Raw genomic sequence first — 26037 nt, 5'->3', positions numbered from 1 at the left:
AAATGGTATTAGCCACCTATAAAGTATTCCACAGGCACAATATTTATAGGCACAAATCCATAAATTAGAGTCCCCTCAGGAAAAATTCACCAACAGGTTTGTGTGTGAGACTCAGCCAGAGATGACCTGTATTCATGGTCAAAATATTCTACACTGATGTTCAAGTGAAGTGGATCGTTTGAATCCCCCAGACTCTGCCTTTGAGCAAGTTATTTAGTCTTATGAGCCAGATACTGTCTTCCACCTGAAGATGAGAGATAAAATCATAAGCAGTGTATTTGGTACAAGTACCAGACACTAAATATGACCTCTATTATCATTTCAGTGTCTATTGATGCCTCTGTGAATAGCTGAAGGGAACAGAAATTAAGCTCATATTGGTCCGTATTGCACCTTTATGGTAAAATGCATTGAAGACTGAATCAGAAGCAGGTGAAGGAAATAGGTAATATATTCAAGAATATCGAGAGAGTCCTCACAGTAAACACAGAGTTATTTCAGACCTATAAAAGGTCTTAGCTTAATTACACATTGATCAACAAATACTAATGGAATGACAACTGATTTTTCAATACTGTGCTAGATATGATGGGGCCACAGTACAGGCGCATAAGCAATGTCATTGCTCTCAATGCCCTTGAAATTCAAGGAGACAAAGTGAATATGCATACAGAAATCAAATATACACACATACACAAGCCTAATTAGCTTCTAAAGTGCGTTGTCTAGAAAATCATACAATTTGTCTTTTATGAAGATTGGATGAGAGTTTTTGGTTCATTTAACCATTTAATCTAAATAGTCTCAGTACAGAAACAACCAGTATTTTTTTTCTTCATTATGCTTCTATACACTTCTAGTTGCCTTGTTCATTTACCCATGAACCTTCTCATATAAATGAATTCAAATTATGTTGAAAATTTTATTGTTTTCATTCCTTTTAGTGACTCATTTTTAGTTGAATTTGGGGCTGCTTTAGAGTTCAGCTTTACAGTTAGGCATGGAGGATATGAGTTTACCTTGGGAAAAAGTGGTTTCACTTGATCATCATTTTAATTCAGAATGTATTAGGGAATTTCTGAATAAATATTTTCTGTAATTTAAGAAGCTTAATTAAGGTAATGGATGCAGTAGGCAGAAATCTGTGCTTTGTAAAAGAAATGAAGTCTTAATTATCCATTATAACTACCATTTATTGACTGAAGTCTCTGAGCAGAAATTCTGTTGTACTTTTTAAAAAAAAATTTAATTGGAGACTAATTACTTTACAATATTGTGGTGGTTTTTGCCATACATTGACATGAATCAGCCATGGGTGTACATGTGTTCCCCATTCTGACCCTCCCTCCAACCTCCCTCCCCATCCCATCCCTCAGGTCTGTTGTACTTTTATAGAGAGATTCTCATTTCTTCTTCTCTGTAATTCTTCAAAGTAGGGGTTGTAATTCTTCCATGAGATACTTAAATGTCAGAGAGGTTAAACAACTTGCCCAAGAATATACAGTTTATGTCGTGAGGCCATGTTTCCTGTCTGTGTTTGTGTGATTCCAAAACCTGAGGTATTTTCACTTTACGCTTCTTTAGTTTCAGTTCAGTTCAGTCGCTCAGTCGTGTCCAGCTCTTTGTGACCCCGTGGACTGTACCACGCCAGGCTTCCCTGTCCATCACCAACTCCCAGAGCTTGCTCAAACTCATGTCCATCGAGTTGGTGATGCCATCCAACCATCTCATCCTCTGCCGTCCCCTTCTCCTCCTGCTTTCAATCTTCCCCAGCATCAGGGTCTTTTCCAGTGAGTCAGTTCCTCGCATCAGGTAATTCACTTTATTTAGTGTATCTTTTTACTTGTAAGTGAACCTGGAGCTCACAACATACAGCAGATTGGTTTAGATGGGTTGCTTTACAATGTAATAATCTGGTGTTTTTGCCATGGACTAAATCTCAGTGGCAAAAATCTGATTGGACTGAAATCTAATGTCTGTAAGTCATAGATATAACAAAATCTATTCAGTAAAAATAAAAATACAATGTAATTATCATTTAATTAAATACAATTGTAGCATATCCCATTTGGTGGTAGACATAAACATATAATGGGATATAGGATTCACAAATGTTCTTAGAATACAACTCTTCTCTGTACATGATCAATGCTACCTAAACGAACATAGTGGATAAAATAACATTTGGAAAACATTTAAAACTCTTTTGTATCTGTTTGTCTATTTTAAATGTTTCTCTGTTTTAAATGTTCTTTAGATGCCACTCATGTTTTAAAGATTTTCAGGACAGTTTGCATGAGTGGGTATTAAGCTAATTCAGTCGTGTTTGTGACTCTTTGTGACCCTATGGACTGTAGCCCTCCAGGCTCCTCTGTTCATGGGATTCTCCAGGCAAGAATACTGGAGTGGGTTGACATTTCCTCCTCCAGGGGATCTTCCCAACCCAGGGATTGAACCTGTGTCTCCTGTATTTCAGGGAGATTCTTGAACCACAGGGTAAGACCTTAAGGGCAGTTTAGAACAATACATTTTCCCTCTCAATACATCTCCTTGTAGAAAACAAATCACTGAAATCTTGGCTATAAAGCCGCATGAAAATATGGTATCAGATTTTATTTTGTAGTTAGTTAAAAATAATAATTGTGTCATAAATATTTAAGTTATCCTTCTCTAAGAGCTTTCATCCTATTTGAATCTTTTTGTAACCTTCCTTTCCTTTATTGTTTTTCTTTTTTCTCTTCCTTCCTTCATTTCTTTTTTTCTCTCTCTCCCTCCCTCCCTCCTCTTTTTTTCTTTCTTTTCCTCCACCGCAACAGTATCAAGATGATCTTAAAAATGACAAGAATAACAAAATGTCAGTGAGAGGGATCTTTATGGCAGTGGGGAAGGAAAAGCAAGACCTTTTCACTTTGTCTATGGAGGGGAGGGCTGTATGTGGGATGATTTTATTCATAGAAACCTTTACAATAATCATTGTTTTATGTCTGTCTTTTGAAGCTGGTTCCTTCTTCTGTCTTCTGTTGATGTTCTCTATGTTCCCATATCACTATCAGGCTAACTAACATAGAAGGTAGAACCCTGAGCAAGTCATTTACTTCTGAAGCCATAGTTCTTCTTTAAAAGGGGAATGAATTCTTCATCATAGATATTTTCTGAGAATTAAAAGAGATAACCTATGTAAAGTACTAGCACTCGTTAAACACTGATGTATAATATATTAGCTATTATTTGCTTGTTGAATTTGTGGGAGAAAGTAGAGGAGTGAAATCACAGTCGTGGACTCCTCACCCTAGATTCTTCATCCAGTTTCAAAAGATATGCTTCCCATGTGTCTCAGTGGTAAAGAATCCACCTGGCAAGCAGGAGATGTGCGTTCAATCCCTGGGTCAGGAAGATCCCCGGAAAAGGAAACAGCAGCCCACTCCTGTATTCTTGCCTGGGAAATCCCATGAACAGAGGAGCCTGATGGCTGCAGTCCACCAGGAGTCAGACATGACTTAGTGACTAAACAACGACAACTCAACCATGTGATTTAGTTCTGGGTAGTTAGCAGACTACCAATATTTGTATGGAAATAGTAGCAAATATTATATGTACATGAAAATACATTTGTAGCAAGTATTTGGTTTTTCAGGACTTGAATAGGCAGTATCCAGACTGCATCCACCTTTTTATTTTGATTTTATTTGATATTTTTTGCTGTGTGGCTTGCAGGATCTTAGTTCCCTGACCCAGAATTGGTACCTCTGCCACCTGCAGCAGAAGCACAGAGTCTTGACCACTGGACTGCCAGGGAAGTCCCTGCATCAACTTCTTTAAAATAAGAATATTCTTTTTCTGGCCATTTTACTGTTAATTCAACTGTTAGAACATGAGCAGTGGAAAGTGCAAATAAAGTAAAACCCAAGCTATTTTTGTCACTTTTTGAAGAAAAACACTGCTGTTAATTTTTTAAGGAGGATTTCGGCTGTGGGATAATGGTAAGACTTCTTTTTTGGGTGAGTAGGGGGAATGTGGCAGTGTTTACATTATTTTACACATTTAACTTAGGTTATTTATACTCTACCAGCTACTGAAGGTAGTTGTGAGTTTCCTGCAAATTACTGAACCTTAATTTACACTTAACTATCTGTCTGTCTTAATGATTTAATAGATTCTGTCCTATAGAATCCTACTGTAGAAGAAAGCCATTTTTGGAAAGATAGCCACTTTTGTAAATATTATGCAGAGCCCTAATATTGGCTCTCTAAATCAGAGATCTAGTAAAATACAAGAGCCAAGTAATGATTATTTTTTAATGCTGTTTTGTTTTCTTCTTATTTTCAGACTGTAGGGCATTGAATAAATATTAATCAGTTGCCCTAGTGAAAACAGTATTATGGTAATATTGCAGCTGAGGGTATTGAAACATTGTTAGTCAAGTCTCACGGCTAGTGTTCTATTAACCTGAGGGTTTGTTTTCTATATAGTGAAGCATGACTTTCTCCCACCGAAGTAAGCGATGATAAGAAAAATCAAATGAAAACTTATCTTATTGCCTGTTTAAAACACATAATTTGGTGCACATGTAATTTTTTTGGTTATAATTTGAACACCTAATTAAGAAAAATAGGTGAAGTCCAGAATTTTTTTGTAACATCAAAGCTGCATAGTTATGTAATATTAATTGTGGGTTGAATGTGAGAAAATGAATGATATTGAATTAAATCCACATATAACAATTGATGGCCACATGCTGCTGCTGCTGCTGCTGCTGCTAAGTCGCTTCAGTCGTGTCCGACTCTGTGTGACCCCATAGACGGCAGCCCACCAGGCTCCGCCATCCCTGGGGTTCTCCAGGCAAGAACACTGGAGTGGGTTGCCATTTCCTTCTCCAATGCGTGAAAGTGAAAAGTGAAAGTGAAGTCGCTCAGTCGTGCCCGACTCTTAGCGACCCCATGGACTACAGCCTACCAGGCTCCTCCGTCCATGGGATTTTCCAGGCAAGAGTACCGGAGTGGGTTGCCAGATGGCCACATAGAACACTTTAATAGCAGAAAGTGAAGAGAAACTAAAGAGCCTCTTGATGAAGGTGAAAGAGGAAAGTGAAAAAACTGGCTTAAAACTCAACATTCAAAAAAGAAGATGATGGCAGCCGGTCCCATCACTTCATACAAATAGATGGGGAAAAAGTGGACCCAGTGACAGATTTCATTTTCTTAGGCTCCAAAATCACCGTGGATGGTGACTGCAGCCACAAAATTAAGACTCTTGCTCCTTGGAAGAAAAGGTATGATGAACCTAGACAGCATATTAAAAAGCAGAGACATCATTTTTCCCACAAGGAAAGATTGAGGGCAAGAAGAGAAGAGAACAAGACCTTCAGAGTTGGTTGACCTTCCCTTAAGAGTAAAGAAATACAAAATTTGAGTCTCAAAAAGCCATTCTTTGTTAAAAATGAGGTGAAGAATATGATATTCTATGCCTTCCCAAACAATAAGGTTCTGTTATGTAGCAGTTCTCCAAATAATCCAGATTTTAGAAGACTCAAATAACTAAAACTTTTTTTCACTTTTTGCTAATTTTGTCTTTGAGTAAAATAGGAAGATTGATGAAAGTGTGAAATTATGGGTTTAAATAGTCAAGTAGCCAAGAAAATGCTTCAAGTGTGGAGCATACCTTGTATCTTTTCAGCCAATAATTATGTTTTTATTTTGGATATTATAAACTAGCATAAATCATCCTCTCTTTCTAAGGTAGTCATGTTGGCTGGTGCAAGGGTTGTGTGGAGAGATAATGCTCTCAGAATCATGACCCCTGAGCAGAAGTAGCTTCGGAGTGATTGTACGGAAGGGGCTTCGGCTTTCCACTGCTCCCCACCTGATCTTCTCAGACAGCCACTCCCTGCAAGAAGAAAACCAACAAATGATTCATTTGAATTAAAAATAGTATGTTTGCCCTGCCAATTTAAAAGTCCCCAAACCACCTCCTCTACTCCTTAAGTTCGTATAACTTTGTAGTTATCACTACTTTCAAGGTAAATGAGTTCCAAATAGTCAGTCACTCAAGTGACAGCAATGCTTAAAATACCAGCAGATTTTCCTTCCCTTCTCCAGGGGATCTTCCCAACTCAGGGATTGAACCCAGGTCTCCGGTATTGCAGGTGGATTCTTTACCAACTGAGCCACCAGGGAAGCTTAAAAGATCTAAAGAAGGAAAAAAAATGATGTTTTTAATAAAAATAACTATATTTCATATTAATGTTGAAGGTTCTAGAATTACATCAGCTGGGTTTGTATTCCTGTTATATCACTTTGCTGTGTGTTTTTGAGCATATTATCTAACCCCTCTGTGCCTGAGTTCGCTCTATCATAAAGGAAAAATAAAACCACTGAGCTCATAGTGGTTGCATGAATAAGGATTACATGGGAAATTCTATTATATCTCAGTAATAAAAAAAATCCATGTTACTTAGCACAGTGATATTAAAATAAGGATTAATTGTTGCTGTAATTTCCATTATTGCTATTATTAAATGTTTGTCATATTGCATATAAACAAATTTGTGACTGTGCTTGAAGGCTAGAATTCTTTCACATTTTTAATATTAGAATATAGTCAGTCTTTTTACCAAAAATGATATTCATTGTGCTACAATCTTCAATGGAAGAAAGGAAAGAAAGAAGAGCACAAGACTTCTCCTTTTCCATTTTTTTCCCACTCAAACAATGAAGCTTTATATAGTGCTTTTCGCAATAAAGCACCAGAAATAAATTGACTGCTGTTCATTATCTGGACACAGAGTGTCCTGATTGCTTCAGTTCATCTAGTCATGTAAATTATTCCACACTAAATTAAGCTTTAGGATCCAAGCATCAGTAGGAAAATATTTCCTGAGTAGATTAACCAAATATACGTTATTGTAATAAAAACTTCTAAGGCAGCCCTATAAGGAACAAAGCACTTAGCTTTGGTGGGGAACATGAGGAGTTCCACAAACCTTGTATTTTTATCTAGGTTCAGTGAACTTGTGCTCAGAGGGACAATTAAGATGATGACCTGTCACGAATAAGTTGCATTTTAAACTTTGTCCTCTTCCTGCTGTTCACCAGACCTTCTGTTTCCTTTCTATATTTTTTCTTTGCTAAACAAATAGCAGAACTTATGCTCTTGGCTTGATTCACACATGAATTTATGAATCATTTGGCAAATCCAGGGAGAAGCTTTTTCAGATGTCATAAAAAAAGTATAAAATGTCATAAAAGTACAAAAATATGTTAGTCAAAAATGAAATCAATTTTTCAATGATACCATTAGATATCCAGTGTCTTTGTATCTTTTTCCATATTTATATTTTTAGGATGTTCACTTTTTTTAGTCCTATTTTTTACCTCACAGTCACAAGATGGCTGCTACACCTTTAAGTATCATATTTATATTCCAGGCAGGAAAAAAGTATGGTAAAAAGGCATTCTCTGTCCCAACATTTGTTTTAATAAAAGGCTGTTTCTAAGAATTTTTCTTCTGTATATTATTAGCCAGAACTGGGCCATCTCTTCAACCCAACCAATCACTGGCCAAGGGAATTGGCTATTGAGTAAACAATGGAGAATGTCTATAGTACCTCTCTTTGGTTAGTGAAAAAACCAGTCTTGTCCCTAAAACAGCCCTGTATAAGTCTCACAATTAGCTGTAGAGAAGTGTTAGTTAACTCTGGTGGCTTCTACCTTACCAAGCTGTACCCCTCCATTAATCAATCAGGTGTTCATTAAAATTCTCTCTAGAACTGTGTTATTATTCTTGGAAGTCAATTCTAATTATTTTCAAGTGATAATTAGAAACATATAGTATATATTATAGTATATCTGTATACTGAATGTCTGAAAAAAATCCTTCATGAAGAGATACTTCTATTTCTTAGACCTTTAAAGAAACTGATACAGATTTAAATCTGTCAGAAAACTTCTTGAAGCATATTGTTTTCTTCTCTACAGCTACTGTATATTTTGCTTGCTTATTTTCATGGTAACAATCACAAGTTGGATGCTCTTTTTAGCTATATCAGGACGAGGCTGAATAGGCCAGCTGAGAGCTATTTTACAAGAAAATTTAGCAATCACTTTGTGGTAATGGATATTGGTTTGTGGCACATCCGTTCCAGTTTCTGCCTTGTTAAACACTTTAAAAGCAGCTTCAGTTTACTGAGCTTCTCTTTCTGACCCTCTGGGAACTACAGGTTTTACACATTTTTGCGACTGGTAGTGAACAAAGCCAGGCTAATCTGAATTGCATATTTTACCCACTGACATTATGTAGAGAAGTCTACCTGGCTACTTTTTAATAACTTGATTCTCTGCTGCTTCAAATACTGGAAAACAGTGATTCTTTATAACACAAAGTTCCTACATAATCTGTTTGTATATTGTTCCACAATATTTTTAAAAGGGATTTTTTGATGGTTTAGAGAAAGGAAGCAAACATTTGGTTAATTTTGTCATTATCAATTCTGGTGGAAGCTATAGCAGTCAATTAGTCAAGTTTTATTTTACATCAGAAACACTTAAAACATGATTACTGTTGGAATAAGATACTTAATAAAATGCCAGATTTTAAAACAACACCCTTTGTCTCCCTCTTTTCCTCTGAGACTATCAAACTGTACTGAAAACATTAAAGCTGTTCACAGGATCTGTTTGATGGAAAAAGAAATGTGCAGGGAGTCCATATGTTTACGATTATAGCAATAAAATACATCCTGCTTTATAAAGTATATTAATTCTAAATTTCAGCAGTAGACTGTTATGAGTGCTGTATTAAAATATATTATTAGGGGGTGCTTCTTGGTGGTCCAGTGGTTTAAGACACAGGTTCGATCCCTGCTCCAGGAAAACCCCACATTCCTTGAGGCAACTAAGCCCCTGTGCCACAACTACTGAGCTTGTGCACCCTAGAGCCCTGCTCTACAAGAAGAGAAGCACTCTCACCCACCACTGCAACTAGAGAAAGCAAGCAAAGCGATGAGGACCCAGCATAGCCAAAAATAAAAAAATAAATAATATTTTTAAAAAATGTATTATTAGGTCTAGTTAAAAAGTTAATTGAAGGATTCAAAGAAATCAGAAGTTTATTCCATATCCCTTTCACAAAACTGTATCATCTCTCTGATACTAATTGCTGTATTTGACATTTTCTCTGAACCTGAAGCAATACTTCTGAATACTGATGATGAATGTGAAACAGACTCCTGGAGAGTATTTCTTCATTTCTAAACCAGAGTTAACCAGACATCGCTAGAACCTTTAGGAAATGTTGCAAGATACAATTTCTAGATGATTAATAAATAATCAAGATTAGTTATTTCAGTTAACTAAAGGCTGTAACAGTTGCAACATTCAGAAGACCCAAGAATAGAACTAGTTTTGTCATGGATAAAATATTTCTGGAAACACTTCCTACCTGTCACAGTTCTCATAATGTACTTTGCTTAATTTAATATAATTAAGTAATAAAACTTCACAAAGTTTAGTCATCTCAATTCCCTCAAAATGAATGCTAGATTGTATATATAACTTACATCAGGGATTTTAATGTAGGATTTAATGTAGGTTCCTAGTTACACTGAGAAGGTCACCCTGAACCCTTCTCATATTACTTCTTGTCGCATCCTCAGTTCAGTTTTGTTCTAAGCAAAACAATCAGAAGAAGATATATGATGCTGATGCTGTCTGTTTTCAAACACCATAAAGGACATCCTGTAAAGGATTTCATGTCATCATGCCACTAACTCTACTGGCATAGGGAATAAAGGTTTGATTGGGTACAAAGTTAAAGGGCTAGAGAGAAAAACATTCAATCCATCCTTTTTATTAATGGAAAATTGAGGCCTACAGAGAAGAAAAGCTTGCTTATTATTAGATAGAAACGGACGGTGGTCTGAGTATCTGTTAGAAAGCACCATCAAATAAGAAAATGTGTCGTCTTGGTGGTCCACCTCTTTCTCAGTCTTTATTTTGGATCAACCACTCTTACTAGTTTCAACTATCAACTGTCATTTCATTCCTTTTAAAAGTGGCATACATAAAATAATGTATTTTAAAAACTTCCTTTTATATTGCATTATTAATTCTGGCAGCTGACTGTATTTACTCACTAAGGTGAATTTCATAATCATTCAAGTGTTTTAAATGTGCTTATCGTGTCCTTGCATAGAACTTACCTGTTCTGTTTTAGAAAACATTTTGGTAATTTCATTATATGCAGAGTTAATGTAGGTAAAATGCATAATGATATTTATTTTCAAGATTTTCTATTCTGATGTAAGTAAGAATTTCCATCTTCAAGACTGGCAGTCTGGTAGAGGAAGCATTTATGTTTTGAGCAAGTTACAGGCACTGAACAGCTCTCACTGTGGAACTCATAAGTCATTTCCTTTTTAGGAAAACCAGAGTATGGTGTGACCAGTTTAAGAAAGGGAGCTACCTTTATTTGGATGGTATGATGTGCTTTTATTTTATATACATCAAATTATTTATTTCACATATTGGTCTTATGAAGTATTTATTGAGCCTAGGCTACTTAATTTCCTGAGTGGTTTACAACTAGCAAATAACAGAACTCAATTTTAAACTTAAGACTGCTTCCAAAGACATGCATCACTCATACATCATTACAGCCAGAAAGATTAAACGACTCAACGTGAATAAATAGACTTTTTGATTTAATGAATCATTTCTGTTATGGAATGATGGCACGTGAAGTTTCTGCCAGGCAGAAAGGTTGCATAAGTGTTTATTAAGAGCATGTATTCTAATTTTTTTTCTGTGCTGTAAAAATTGTGGAGAGGAACTTTTATAAATAAAAATGCCTATAATAAAATTAGGTTTAATTATAGACAAGCCTTAGCTCTTTTCACTGTTCCTAATTTACTGTAAAGTTGTCAATCCGTCCCCTGTTTTGAACAAAATGGTCTTTCCAGCCACTTGGAACCTTTACTTATAACGACTTCCTGCCTTCATTCCATCTACTTCTATTTTTAACATTGGGGTTTAGAGACAGACTTAGCACAGTGCCAGGAACATAATATATTTAAATAATGTGAATTTGTGCTCTTAATAACATCAGAGTTTAAAGTACGCAATCTGATGTTTCTAACCCTTTTTGCAGTTGTGTGTCAGTATCATTTCCTTTTCCTATATAATTTCTTCTTTTAAAAGTCCTATGTGTTATGCTTAAAACTTGCTTTCAAATCCTGACTTTTAACATTAACTAAAATTAAGATCACTTTCACTTGCAGGATTTTTTGAGAATCTAAAAAACACTATTTGAGAGAACTGAGTCATCACAAAACAGAACGAAAATATTAATAAAAAACACACATTTATTTTTAAGAGGTAGAGTGGTATAGTGAGAAAAGCCCATTACTGGGAATAATGAAACACAGATCCTGCTTTTGCCTCTCCAAAAATCAGATGCTTGAGTTTATGAATGTATATATGGGAATAAAACAATCCCTGGGCCCAGCACCTTTACAAGATTCTCATGGAGAATGTAAGAGATATGATGCAGAAAAATACTTGGTAAACAGCACATCGATGTTCAGGTGTCAATGACTGTTGCTTTTATGAATACTACCACCTAAACTTGTGAGGGCAGGAATTGGAGCAGCTGCTCAGTTGAAGTCTAACTGGTTATTTCAAGTAATTTTTCCCCCTATTTTTGTGCCTCTCTTATTTTTGGACTGTCCCTACTACATTTAATTAATTGGTCCTCATCCCAAACTGAGGTATTTGGGAATGTTACCACTGCCTAATGAAGTGTGAAAGTTATGCCAAAAGGAGGAAGAATCTCAAACTTTTGAGAGTTAGTAGGGCTTCCCTGGTGGCTCAGTGTTAAAGAATCTGCCTGCAAATATATAAGATGAGGGTTTGATCCCTGAGTTAGGAAGATCTCCTGGAGAAGGAAATGGCAACCCACTCTGGTATGCTTGCCTGGGAAATCCCCTGGACAGAGGAGCCTGGTGTGCTGCAGTCGATGGTGTCACAAAAGAGTCGGACAGTACTGAGCGCATGATGGGTGAATACACATACATACACACAATTCAGAAATGTATTTGATATTTGCTTGATGAATTTTATTTAGAAGGTCAGGACTGTTTGCTTTGGATGCCCCTGGTAAATCTTATGGAGGCACTGAACTACAAAGGGATGCCAGTCTGTACACACACACACACACATGCACACACGCACACATTTATTCATTGATTTGCTTGTTTCTCTGCCTTGTTTCAGAAAGGATTCAGTGTTTCAGAAAGAATTTAAGGTTAACCTTTGAGTGAATAAATATAATTATGTAGTCTTGATTCACAGGGTGTCTAACTAAATAACTAGAAAATAACAGATGATTTTTATAGGAGAGTGCTCACTGCCCACTGCAATCATGATTATCCTTAATTTTATGATCTTATGTCTTGTTTTGTTTGAATCTGTATTACTGCCTAGAACTCCAGAGGTGTTCATTTAATAGACAAGGATTTATTTCCCTTTATAAATGCATATATTCTGAGAAAGCTCATATGCTAGCAGATGTCCATTCGATTTAGTTATTGGTTTATTTGTTTCAAAAGTTGAAGTAGAATCTGATGTGGGGATGAGTTTCAGTGGAGTCTGAAATGGAAACAGTTTTGTATCATGGAAAATTCTACGAGAGTGGAAAGATGTGATGAATGGGGTTCTTTATTGATGTCAAGGCTTGTAGTTGGGCTGGAGATAATTGAGAACATAGAGTACTGGAGGAAAAGTTCTAATTTTCTGATAAAGATGACACTTACATATAAATTTTCAATATAAAGGGATCAAAACAGAAATTCAGCTTTAATTCTTCACTTTACAGTCCAATTCTTTCATTCGTCCATTCAGCGTCTGTGAAGCAATTAGTGTTCTGCATAGTGTTCCTGAAAAGTACTCGCATCTCAGTTTTGTACTGTGGTTCAACCACATTGAGTTAAATAAATTTCTGTGGGCTACCAGGAAACCCAAGTAATATCTAATATTTTTCATAAACTGGGGAAGGCTGATATTCCACTCCTGTTCTTCATTCAAGAATAAATTTAAAAATCTAGTCACATTCTTAACTTCTGTAGTTTGTAGAGCATGTCAGTCATAAGCAGAGAGGGTTTAGCAGCTGTGTTCTTATCCTATTAACAGTTTAGTTTTGGGAAAGATTTTCTGCTTTAGGATAAGTTGGGAAGAGAATGGTGTTTTAAAGTATTCTTTCTTTTGATGATTTGCGATTCTGTTTATCGTTTGGGGGAGCAAATTATTTTCTCTGCTTCAGTTTCAATACTTATGAAATGGAGATAATATAGTACCTGTCTGCTAAATGTGTGTTATGTAAGCCTTGTAAAGTGCCGAGCACAGTGTCTGGCACACAGTAAGGGCAACAATTCTTCCCTCTACTGCTTAGAGAAGAACACAGGGACTGAAAAATAATGCCAGATCTTGGCCTGATACACTTTACACACACACACACACACACACACACACACACACACACACACAGCAACATAATCTGGCTTATTAAAAAAAAATAGAAACACACAGTGGAAGAAACAATCAACATGGAAAGAACCCTTTCAGTTAGCAATAACCCAGCATACAACCACTACAGTCAGTACTGGCATATTAAACCCAGAAATGTTCTAATCTACTCTCTAAAAATTCTAAAATGTGACTGTCTTATAAACCACATCTAAAAAATGATACCTCTAATTGCTGATTTTCTTTTAATTGTTAAGCAATTCAAAAGAAAATAAAACAAGAATGTAATGTAATGTAAACTTTAATGAATGTAAACATTAATGCTCATTATTCTTCTAAGGGAAATACAAGGTTAGTCATTATATTAGAATTGACAAAAAATTCCTGTGCTAGTTAAGTGATTATAGCAAGGTTACAAGATACAAGATTGACAAAAGTCTGTTGAACAAGTAGAATTTGAAATTAAAAACACAATACCATTTACATTGCCATTCAAAAAAACAATGAAATAGATGTACACCTAGCAGAATGTGCACAAGATCTATATGAGGAAAACTACAAAACTCTGATCAAACATATCAAAGAAGTAAATAAATGGAAAGATATTCCATATTCTTGAATAGGAAGACTGAATATTGTCAAGATGTCAGTTCTTCCCAAACTGAGCTATAAATTCAATGTAATTCTAATCTAAATTCTAGCAAGTTACCTTGTGGATATTGACAAATTGATTCTATTCTAAAGTTTGTATGGAGAAGCAAAAAGCCCAGAATACCCAACACAATATTGAAGAAGACTAACAAAGTTGGAGAGTTTTAAGTCTTCTTTAAGTCTTTTAAGTCTTCTCAGTTTTAAGAATTACTATAAAGTAACAGGAGAAGGCAATGGCACCCCACTCCAGTACTCTTGCCTGGCAAATCCCATGGATGGAGGAGCCTGGTGGGCTGCAGTCCATGGGGTCACGAAGAGTTGGACACGACTGAGCGACTTCACTTTCACTTTTCACTTTCATGCACTGGAGAAGGAAATGGCAACCCACTCCAGTGTTCTTGCCTAGAGAATCCCAGGGACAGGGGAGCCTGGTGGGCTGCCGTCTCTGGGATCGCACAGACTCGGACACGACTGAAGCGACTTAGCAGCAGCAGCAGCAACAGTAATTAAGACACTGTGGTTTTGGCAAAAGGATACACAAACAGATCAATCAGAACAGAATAAAAAGCCTGGAAATACACTCATAAATACAGTCACTGGTCTTTGACAAAGAAGCAAAGGCAATACAATGGAGCAAAGATAGTCTTTTCAACAAATGGTGCTGGAACAATTGGACAGCCACAAACTAAAAAAAGGAATCTATATGCAGATCTTATACCTTTTATGAAAATTGGCTAAATATATATCACAGACCTAAGTAAAAATACAAAATTATAAAATTCCCATTAGGTATCATAGGAGAAAACCTAGATGATCTTGGGTATGGTGACCTTTTTTAGATACAATGCCAAAGACATGGATCATAAAAGAAATAATGGATAAGCTGGATTTCATTAAAATTGAAACCTTCTATTCTAAAAATGAGAATGTTAAGAGAATGAGAAGATAAGTCATAAAGTTGGAGAAACTATTTGCAAAAGATACATCTGATAGAGGACTGGTATACAAAATATGCAAAGAACTCTTAAAATTCAATAATATGAAAACAAACAACCCAATTTAAAAATGGGCCAAGAACGTTAAGAGACACCTCATCAAAAAAAGATATATAGATGGTAAATAATTATTTTGAAAGATGCTCTATATTTATGTCATTAGAGAAGTGAAAATTAAAGCAACAATGAGATTTCCCTACACATGACTACACACCTGTTAGAATGGTCAGACTCTGGAACACTGACAACACCAAATGCTGGTCAGGACGTATGGAGCAACAGGAACTCTTATTCATTGCTGGTGTGAATGCAAAATGGTACGGTCATTTTGGAAGGCAGTTTGGAGGTCTCTTACATAACTAAACATATTACTTCTACTAAATGATTCAGTAATCATGCTCCTTGGTATTAACCCTAAGAATTTGAAAATGTATGTTCACACAAACCTTGCATATGGGTGTTTATAGTAGCTTTTATTCATGATTACCAAAACTTGGAAGCAAACAAGATGTCCTCCAGTAGGTAAATGAATAAACAAACTATGGTATACCCAGTCAATGGAATATTATTCAGTGCTAGAAAGAAATGAGCTATCTAGCCATGAGATGACATAGAGAAAACTTCATCTAAAATACATTTTACTAAGTGAATAAAGCCAATGTGAAAAGGTGACACACTTTGTATGATTCTAACTTGATGACATTCTGGAAAGCTAAAAAATATGGAGACAGTTAAAAAAAATCAATGGTAGCCAGGGGTTGGTGGAAGGAAGCAGAAACAGGAAGGAGGGCTGAATAGGTAGAGCTTAGAGGACTTTCAGAGCAGTGAAAATACTCTATATGCTGCTGTATTGATAGATACATCTCGTAATATAATTGTCCAAGCTTATAGAAGGCACAACAGAAATAGTCAAAGCATAATGTGAAGTACGGACTTTGGGTAATTATGATGTGTCAATGTAGTTCATCAGTTGTAACAGATGCACCACTTTAGAGGGAAATGGGGAATATGGATACAGGGAAAGGCTGTGCTTGTGTGGAGGCTGGAAGTGTATAGGAAATATCAGTAGCTTCCCCTCAATTTGCTGTAAACCTAAGACTGCTCTAAAACAATAAAATCTTAATTAAAAAATTAATGTGGTAAAGACATTAGTAATACACCATAGCCTTTGAAAAATCACCTTCTCACATTCAGTATTAATTCAAAATACATTCAATGAATTACTATTGAGGTTCATCTAAATTCTTAAATTCTACTACTTTTAATTCTAATCATGAGATCAGGCAACTTATGTCATCATCTTGAATGTGTTGAAAGAATTAAGAAACTAAGACTTAGTCTAGAATGTTATTCTGATGGGAGAATGTATCTGGTAAGAGGAGAAGACTATTGTCTAGTTCTTCACAGATAGTATAAAGGTAAATAGCAGGAAAATACTTTCTTTCTATTTAAACTGCCATATTCCAACAAAATATAGTTGGAATATAATTCACACGAGTGAATCTGGCATGAACAGTCTTGTCCAGCATAGCTGTTATCAAACTCCAGTATCAAACATCACTGGGAGCTTCACTGATCTTCCAAGTGGGCTTACAAATACTAAAATTAGTCTGTAAAATGAGTTCCTTGTTCTTGAATCTTTAGAAGCCCTAGATCCAAAGGGGTCTGGGAGCTGAGGATGAGTCAAGTGGTCTTCAGCTTAGATTAGATCTGTTTTTATTTGTTGTCGTTCAGTGGGTCTGATGGTTTGAACCCTATGGACTGCAGCAAGCCAAGCTTCCCTGTCCTTCACTATCTCCTGGAGTTTGCTCAAACTCATGTCAATTGAGTTGATGATGCCATCCAACCATTTCATCCTCTGTTTCCCCCTTCTCGTCCTGCCCTCAATCTTTCCCAGCATCAGGGTCTTTCCAATGAGTACTATTGATGCTTGAAGGGCACAAACAAAACTTTGTGCACCAGGACCCAGGGAAAGGAGCTGTAACCCCCACAAGAGACTGAGCCGGAACTGCCTGTGAGTGTTTGAGGGTCACCTGCAGAGGCATGGGTCAGTAGTGGCCTGCTGCAGGGACCAAGGCCCTGGCAAATGGAGGTGTGGCATAATTGCTTGTGGAGGAGGTTGCCATTAGCCCCACCATAGAGCCACCAAGTGGGCGATCCACAAACTGGAGAACAATTATACCAAAGAAGTACTCATACTGTTGTGAAAGTTCTAGGCCCTGTGACAAATTTCCTGACCTGGGGATCCAACAAAGGGTCGGAAAATCCCCAGGAAATCTGACTTTGAAGTTCAGCAGGATTTGATTATAGAACTTCCACAGGACTAGGGAAACAGAGACTCTTGGAGAGTGCACACACACAAAAAAGCCTTGTGTGTACTAGGACCCAGAAGAAAGGAGCAATGACCCCACAAGAGACTGAGCCAGACCTGCCTGTGAGTATTTAGGAGTCTCTGGTGGAGTTGTGGGTTGACAGTGGCTTGCTGCGGGCTCAGAGGCATTGACAGCAGTAGTCCTGGGAGGCCTGGTGTGCTGGCATAAATCCTTTTGGAGGAGGTCACTGTTACCCCTACCACTGTCAGGCCAAACTACAAGAAGGGAAGAAAGCTCCACCCATAAGCAGAAAATTGGATTAAAGATTTACTGAGCATGGCCTTGCCCACCAAAGCAAAACCCAGTTTTGTCCACAGCCAGTCCTTCCCATCAGGAAGCTTGCACAGGCCTCTTATCTGCATCCATCAGAGGGCAGACAGAATGAAAACCACAATCACAGAAAACTAACCAAAATGATCACATGAATCACAACTTTGTGTAACTTAATGAACTATGAGCCATGTTATATAGGGCCACCCAAGATGGATGAGTCATGGTGGACAGTTCTGACAAAATGTGGTCCACTGGAGAAAGGAATGGCAAACCACTTCAGCATTCTTGCCTTGAGAACCCCATGAACAGTATGAAAAGACAGAAAGGTATAACATTGAATGGTGAGCCCGCCAGGTTGGTAGGTGTCCAGCATGCTACTGAGAAGAGCAGAGAAATAGCTCCAGAAAGAATGAAGAGGCTGAGCCAAAGTGGAAACGATGCCCAGTTGTGGATGTGTCTGGTTGGTGAAAGTTAAGTTCAATGCTGCTTTTATTAGGCAGGTGAAAATAAAAGATTCAAGATGAGCATAAGGGTGAGAGAAGCAATGCAGGAGAGTAGAAAAAGGTCAGAATTGTGGCCTCAGGACATGGAATTAGAATCCAGCTTATTCTGCCCTGTGCTTTCCTGGATTCCTATGAGAAACTCTATTGAAGGACTGATGACATTGAACTCTAAATATTTTAACCCACCTTTCTCCCCCACTTTATTGTAAGCTTTTTACAACATAAACAGTATCTTTATCCTCTCAACGTCTTATTTTGAATTTTACAGCTTTAGAAAGGTTGAAAGAATAGCACAATAAATGTTTGTGTATTCTTCACTACATACTGGTGGTTAATGTGTTACCATATTAATGTTATCCTTCTCTTACAGTATATTATCTGTATGCTCAGTTTTCTTCTCAACCATTTGAAAGTTGCAGACATTATGATCCTTCACCTTAAAATATTCATTTTGTTTTCTTTAAACACCCAGACCTTCTCAGGTCCACAGTACCATTACCAGAAATAAGTTTACAGTATATTCAATAATATCATCTAATATGCAACCCATATTTAGATTTCCTGAATTGTCTCCAAAATGTCCCTTATTCCTTTTTTTTTTCCCCTTTTAACTCAAGAATCAATCAGGGTGCCATGTTCCTTTAGTCTCATTTAATCTAGTGGAGAACTCCCACCTGTTATGTTTTTTTCATGACATTAATGTTTCTGGAAATTTCAGACCAGGGGTCTTGTAGAATATTCCACACGATGGAATTTTTTGTTAGTTTCCTCATGATTAGTTTCAGAGTATATTTTGGGGTAGGGAAGGGGGAATAGGCAATCTTGGAACTTCCTGGCACTCAGTTTTTTTTAAACGCACCTTTCTCCCCCTGTAATGAAGAAGATGATACTTTGAGGTCATGGGATTATCTTTTCCTAGCAACCTTTAACGCAATAGTTTTAGCATAAATTCATGATTCTTACCTGTGCTAATCGTTATATTGAAGAATGCTATGATAATTTGAATATGTATATATATGTATCATTCTACTCCTGTTAAGTAGCATTCTTCCCTAAAGAAGACTTTTCCACCACTCCCCTTCTCTAGGATTGTCTCTCTGTCTCGCCTCTCTCCCTCTCTCCACCTCTTCTGTCACCTCCTCTACTTCTGATAGAGTATCACTTTGACTAATATATTTTATTTTACAAGTTGCCTTATAATCTAGTGCCATCATTATTATATTTGATGCCTACATTATCTCAAATTTGGCCACTGAGAGCCTTTCCAAGAAAGCACTGTTGTCCTTCTGACAAACCCCATTAATCCTTCAGCACTTCTCTGTTTTACAGGACAACAGGATGTCCAGGGACTCTGTACTTTCCTTGCCCCAGACCTGGGGTTACCCACTTTTTACCAAGAACTTCTAGTTCCTTTTAGTGATGAATGGTATTTAGAAATTAAGACTGAGATGTCATTGCTTAAGAGGTAAAAAAATGGTAATTGATGTGAGAGTACTTAGTTAAAAATGTGAAGCACCACACTATCAAGACTGTTACTCATGCCATCAGACAAGTGTTCAATTATTTGGAGCAGTGCTAAATAGCACTCCAGTATGAGTCTCTCAGTGCTTAGAGGATAATTAGGAGACAGAAGACACATGGGAAGCGGGGGGAGAAACATAGGCTAGCTTTGTCAGTATCAATGTGAGACCTTATCTTAAGGCTTTAAGATAGTAAATAGAACAGAAGAAAAGACTATTGCCTGTATCCTCACCTTTTCTCAAAGGTGCTTTGTTATTTAGTTCTTTAGATAGAGAAGTACAAAGCATTTTATTTTGTGGATCAACTGTAAACTTTTTGAAACTGAATCATTCATCTGAAAAATGATGAGACATAAATGTGTGATTTCTCCTGCTTTTACCTTTTTTACATTTATTTAGAAGGTTCCAAAGGAACAGTGTTGTTTAAAGAATTATGAGATTTTAAAAAATCTGCAAATAGATAACTTCTTTTAGTTTCTTCAATGGATGTAGTACCTACATCACGTTTAAGGAGTTAGTGAAGTGGTATCTTTGAGTTTCATTGTAGGTAAATAGATTGATGAGGGTTTTACTTCCTGTGACTTTATTACAAATAAAGACCATGCCTACTTGTCTATAATTTCATTTTTAAAATTCAAACCAGAAATATCATTTGGTTTAATTTCCAGGCTTTCCTATTTGTGCTGCATCTCTTTATACTCTCAAATTAAAACTTTTTAATAACAGTTTCCTGTAAGATCATAGATTATGATCAATTGGACAGAAGACAGAGATGATAAACAGGTAATGCTTAGCATCACATTAATTCCAGGGAAGGAATGCAAAATAGCCCAGATGTCTAGGAAGCAGCAATTCTTTTCTTTTTAACTTTTCCAGGACTGTTTCTTTTGACCATGGTGGTAAAGGGAGGCATGAGGATTGAGTAAGGAAGATTTACACAGAGACCCAATGGTTTTACAAGTTCTCTTTTCAGAGGAAGCAAGGCTAAAAATGGAGAACAGAGGAGATGTGATGGTATACTCTTATGTTGGCATATCCTGTACTTCTGTATTTTTGGTTTTGCATAAAATTCAGATGAAGGGATGTTGAATGCCTGTGTGTTTGTTAGACAGCTAAACTAAGCGAGGAGAGTGATTGGGTTTACTAATGCTTTCTTCCAACTGTTTGAAGAATTCCTCATTTCCCAACAGTGAAAGGAATGGGTTACTCCGATCAAGAATTCAAAACATATGCAGAAAAATTTAGGCTCATGGCAAAACTCGTGCTGGATTGTCTGGTTCATGAAGTTTCTCAGTTTACTAGCAATTTGTCCTTGAGGCCGTCATCTAGACTTTTGTGTCTCAGCTTGCTCCCTTATAAAATGGAAGTAATAAAAGACTTTCTTTATACAGCTTTATTAATATGTATAAAGTGCTCACTGTAGTGTAGGCAAATACTCGGGAAGATCTCCTGGAGAAGGAAATGGCACCCCACTCCAGTGTTCTTGCCTGGAAAATCCCATGGATGAAAGAACCTGGAAGGCTACAGTCCATGGGGTCACAAAGAGTTGGACACGACTAAGCGACTTCACTTTCAACAAATATTAGCTGTTACTATTATTATTTGCATTTGCCTAAATAGAAATATTAAAATAACATCACTTCTCATCAACATTGGAAAATTTTGAAACAATCCAGTCAACAAATGAATCAGATAATCTGCAAATACTCCTCCTTTGGAGGCTGTCTGAAGCCAGTTTAGGATTAAGGACCCCCACACCCACCACCTGCCATCCCCATTCCCAGAATAGTTCTCTAGCTCATAGCGGAATGTCTTGATCTCTCTCAAACTAAATCAGCAGTGGGCCTTGGACTCTCGAGCTCTGAAATCAGTCCCAGGCTCTACAGACCATGTTCATATTAACATGCATGTGAGCATATCCGGTGTGGGTGCCTTCTGTGCTCCCCAGCTCCCTGACAGAGGTTTTGGCCTTTAATCAAGATAAAACTCTGAAAGCTAAAGCAGTGTTCCACTTTCATCTGACATAAGCAGGTTTCTTATTCATCTTATAGTTGCTTTGCACTTGAAAGAGAAAGTGTTTTTCTGTGGCTTTCAGTTTATAAGCATCAAGAACAAAACTTCCAGTAGGTGACAGCAAGAATGGTGATGACACCACTATGATTTTATGAGCAATATTTGTAGATTTTATTTAAAGTATATGTCATAAATCCAATCTTGGCATCCTCTTTGTATCTTCATTTGACTCTTAACAGTCAGTGTGAAATGGAAGCTCATCTTAAAATGTCTTTGATTGGAGCAATTTTCTTTCTTCTGGGTGTTACCTGTCATTACTGATTGTATTAATAGCTAATAAAGAAGGGAAAATAGGAAAGGAAACATGAATAAAAAATAATAAAATCATGTTCTTTCAAAACGAATTTCTAATTTTGATATAATCTTTAATTATAGAAGATATTAGGGCTTCCCTGGTGGCTCAGTTTTAAAGAATCTGCCTTTCATGCAGGAGATGCGAGTTCAATCCCTGGGTCAGGAGGATCCCCTGGAGAAGAACTTGGCAACCCACTCCAGTATTCTTGCCTGGGAAATCCTGTGGACAGAGGAGTCTGGTGGGCCACAGTCCATGGAGTTACAAAGAGCTGGACATGACTTAGCAGCAACATGCTAAAAAGCAGCAACGACATCGTGATAATGCATTGTACTTGATCCTAGCACAAATTCAAATCCATGCATAGTTTGACCCCTCAGCTTCTTTTTTGGGACTCCATTAGCTTCATTGGCATAAGAGACAAAATACCTTTGCATTTGATGAAAACTAGCATTTGTTTTTTCAGTCTTCTGTGGTCAGTATTTCTTCATAACCTTTTGTTGTTACTGCTTTTATTGTTGCTGGTGTTGTGTGAAACACAGGTGCAAAGAACAGAGTTCTTCATAGTCTTCGTTTTGGGGGGCACCTGATCATCAGAACATGAAAGTCCCCATTCTTGCTTCACATTATTTTAAACTTGCCCTTTTATCTCTCACCTCCACTTCTATTCTCTGCTCCCCATATACCCTCATTGCAATATGCTTGATGTTCCTCTGTCCTTGGTAGAGATGCCATTCTGTTTATGCCATTTCCATTCAGTACGCCATACATTACCGAGGTCACAGCTTCCATCAGCTGCACATAACTCCCAACTCTCCACCAAACACCGTTGACTTGTCCTTACCCTTCACTGTAAGCACGTGTCTTCAACCCCCGGCATGGTAGACGCCACATTCATCTACTTCACACAGGCACACACTTGACTAGTCCACATGTCGTTAGGCCTCAGGAATACTCTCTTCATTTTCTTTTGTCTGTTATTAAATCCAGACTTTAAAGATTATTTTTCATTGATGGTGTCCAATAAGCTGGCTGGATAACATATATTGACAGCAATTGCAAACTCAATGGAAAATGTCTTTACTCTGTGGAGTGAACTGTATGTGAATTTCCTTTAATCAGCTATTTCCAGGCATGGTTTATAAATTCTTTAAAATATCAGTCACAGGTAGTACTTCCTAAACCAAAGGATTTTTTTTTCTTATATTTGTCATACAATTTTGTGATTTTTCTCATTGGAGCCTTTAGCCCTTTATTTACTAACTTACTTAGAATGTGTAACAGGAAGTTGTAAATCCATCCTTACTCATATACAAAGCATATGTCCAATGCTAATGGGTATCATTTGTTAATGAAATATGCACTCTTTAAACAAAGGTTAGAATTGAGCATTGTCTTCTCCTATGATTTGCCTACGTGCAGTATCAGGGATTCTAGATCAAAATGCTATCTTTGAATCTCTTGTCTCTCTGAATGGATGTTAAAAAGAAAATTATTCCGAGCCAAGCTATTTTATGTGAGTAGTCAGTCATTTAACGTAAAGAAGCATGCAGGCAGCCAGTCAACAGTGAGGAGATGCTCTTGGTCTGTTTTTCTCTCTCCCTCACTCAGAGACGGACTGCTCATCTCCAGACCATAGGCATACTGAAGGTGACATTCTCTGTTTCCAAGATAATCCCCACAACAGGATGCACTTAATTTATGCTGTTGATGAGACTGCACTAAACTGATTTGCATGTCATCAATACATGTAAATCCTGAGCAGAGGGCCAGCCATCCAAATTAGAATATTCCCTATCAAGGACTTGCTGTGTCCAGCAAATTCTGGAGTAATGCTGATTGCCTGTGGTTGGTGAATATTGATGCTGTTCAGGATTTATAAGGCTGCATTGGAGGGCACACGAAACTTAAGATTTCCTTAGAACAATGTCCCTGTTTAAAACTACTCTTGTTCAGACCCAGCTGGGCATTCGGTAATGCCAGCCATTGAATGAGATCTTTCAAGTGCCTCAGCCTGCCTCACCTGTCAGACTGGCTCACTGGTTTATAAATGAAACCCTGTTTACTTCTAAAGCTCTTGGTCCTCTAATCCTTCTTTACCTTTCTCCCATGTTCTTCCTTTTCCCTTTTTGATTTGAGTATCTTAACCCTCCTAACACACACCACTATTTTTCATTTGCTTCTTTTCTCCAGGTTATGTGTAGAGCACTGAGTCCATCTTAGCATTTCTGTGCTATTTTATCAAGTTCATTTTTCCCTGCTCTTTTTTTTCTTTCTGGTTTTTCCTTGTGAAGTAAGGTTCTCTTTCATTGCACTTGCCTTCTAATGGAAAGTCCTGACTGCCAATTTCTCAAAGTTCCCCTTTGTGCGTTCTGTGTGCATATAGCATAGCTTTCACTTCCCCTTCTCTCATCAGCCAATCAATCATACATTTTATTGAGCAGCTCCAAATTAAAATATGAAACTAGAGAAAATTATAATCAGTCTTTTGCTATCTAGAAAAACTTGTCATTGAGGAACCTACTGGTTTTTCCTAATATGGCATCTATGTGCCTACAGGCATTTCAGGAGAAGGTATCTGTAAGTTGGGTATTCTATTGCCTTTTCTTTATTTCTTTAGTTCTGCTGGGTTCATACTTAGTACTACAGTGACCACAATAACTTCATATTTTTCTCCCCATCTTCAATTCCAATTTTTCTGTCAACATATACAAAATGAAATAACATTAATTTTGTGCACCAATGCAAAAAAGAGTCTATTAGATATTATACAGAAAAAATGGTGTAAAACCCATGGAATCTGCCCTCAACTAACTTGAAAGTGCAGGACTTTGTTAGAGGAAAGTTTGTTTACATAATTCCTTAAGTGTTTTCCTGTTTTCTTGACAGCAGTCTCTCTGCCTTTGGGGTACAGGAGAAGGAAGATTTGGAAAGGGGTTCAGTTCAGTTCAGTTCAGTCGCTCAGTCATGTCCGACTCTTTGTGACCCCATGAATCACAGCACGCCAGGCCTCCCTGTCAATCACCAACTCCCGGAGTTCACTCAAATTCACATCCATCGAGTCGGTGATGCCATCCAGCCATCTCATCCTCTGTCGTCCCCTTCGCCTCCTGCCCCCAATCCCTCCCAGTATCAGGGTCTTTTCCGATATGTCAACTCTTCACATGAGGTGGCCAAAGTATTGGAGTTTCAGCTTCAGCATCAGTCCTTCCAATGAACACCCAGGACTAATCTCCTTTAGGATGGACTGGTTGGATCTTGCAGTCCAAGGGACTCTCAAGAGTCTTCTTCAACACCACAGTTCAAAAGCATCAATTCTTCAGCACTCAGCTTTTTTCACAGTCCAACTCTCACATCCATACATGACCACAGGAAAAACCATAGCATTGACTAGATGGACCTTTGTTGGCAAAGTAATATCTCTGCTTTTCAATATGCTGTCTAGGTTAGTCACAACTTTCCTTCCAAGGAGTAAGCGTCTTTTAATTTCATGGCTGCAATCACCATCTGCATTAATATTGGAACCCAAAAAAGTAAAGTCTGACACTTTTTCCACTGTTTCCCCATCTATTTGCCATGAAGTGATGGGCCCAGATGCCATGATCTTCGTTTTCTGAATGTTGAGTTTTAAGCCAACTTTTTCACTCTCCTCTTTCACTTCCATCAAGAAGCTTTTTAGTGCCTCTTCACTTTCTGCCATAAGGGTGGTATCATCTGCATATCTGAGGTTATTGATATTTCTCCCAGCAATCTTGATTCCAGCTTGTGCTTCTTCCAGCCCAGCGTTTCTCATGATGTACTCTGCATAGAGGTTAAATAAACAGGGTGACAATATACAGCCTTG

General features: G+C 37.4%; 1 protein-coding gene across 44 annotated transcripts in view; it reads left to right on the top strand.

Annotated features, from left to right (window-relative positions):
• Nucleotides 1-26037, top strand: part of MAP2 (microtubule associated protein 2) — a 298362-nt gene that overhangs the window by 112087 nt on the left and 160238 nt on the right. For 3 of the 44 annotated variants that reach the window (XM_086342841.1, XM_086342815.1, XM_086342560.1), the window contains exon 3: nucleotides 10416-10471. The exons of the other annotated variants lie outside the window; for them this stretch is intronic. The gene's annotated coding sequence lies outside the window, so the exon portion shown is untranslated. The remainder of the gene's footprint in view (nucleotides 1-10415; nucleotides 10472-26037) is intronic. 44 annotated transcript variants of the gene reach the window in all.

Source organism: Bos grunniens, chromosome 2 (assembly GCF_055505025.1).
Source record: "Bos grunniens cultivar Pamir isolate PY7600 chromosome 2, Bosgru_T2T1.0, whole genome shotgun sequence".
In the NCBI taxonomy this organism is placed as follows: domain Eukaryota; kingdom Metazoa; phylum Chordata; class Mammalia; order Artiodactyla; family Bovidae; genus Bos; species Bos grunniens.
The sequence above is the reverse complement of the archived record's forward strand: the minus strand, read 5'-3'. Positions and strand labels throughout refer to the sequence as shown.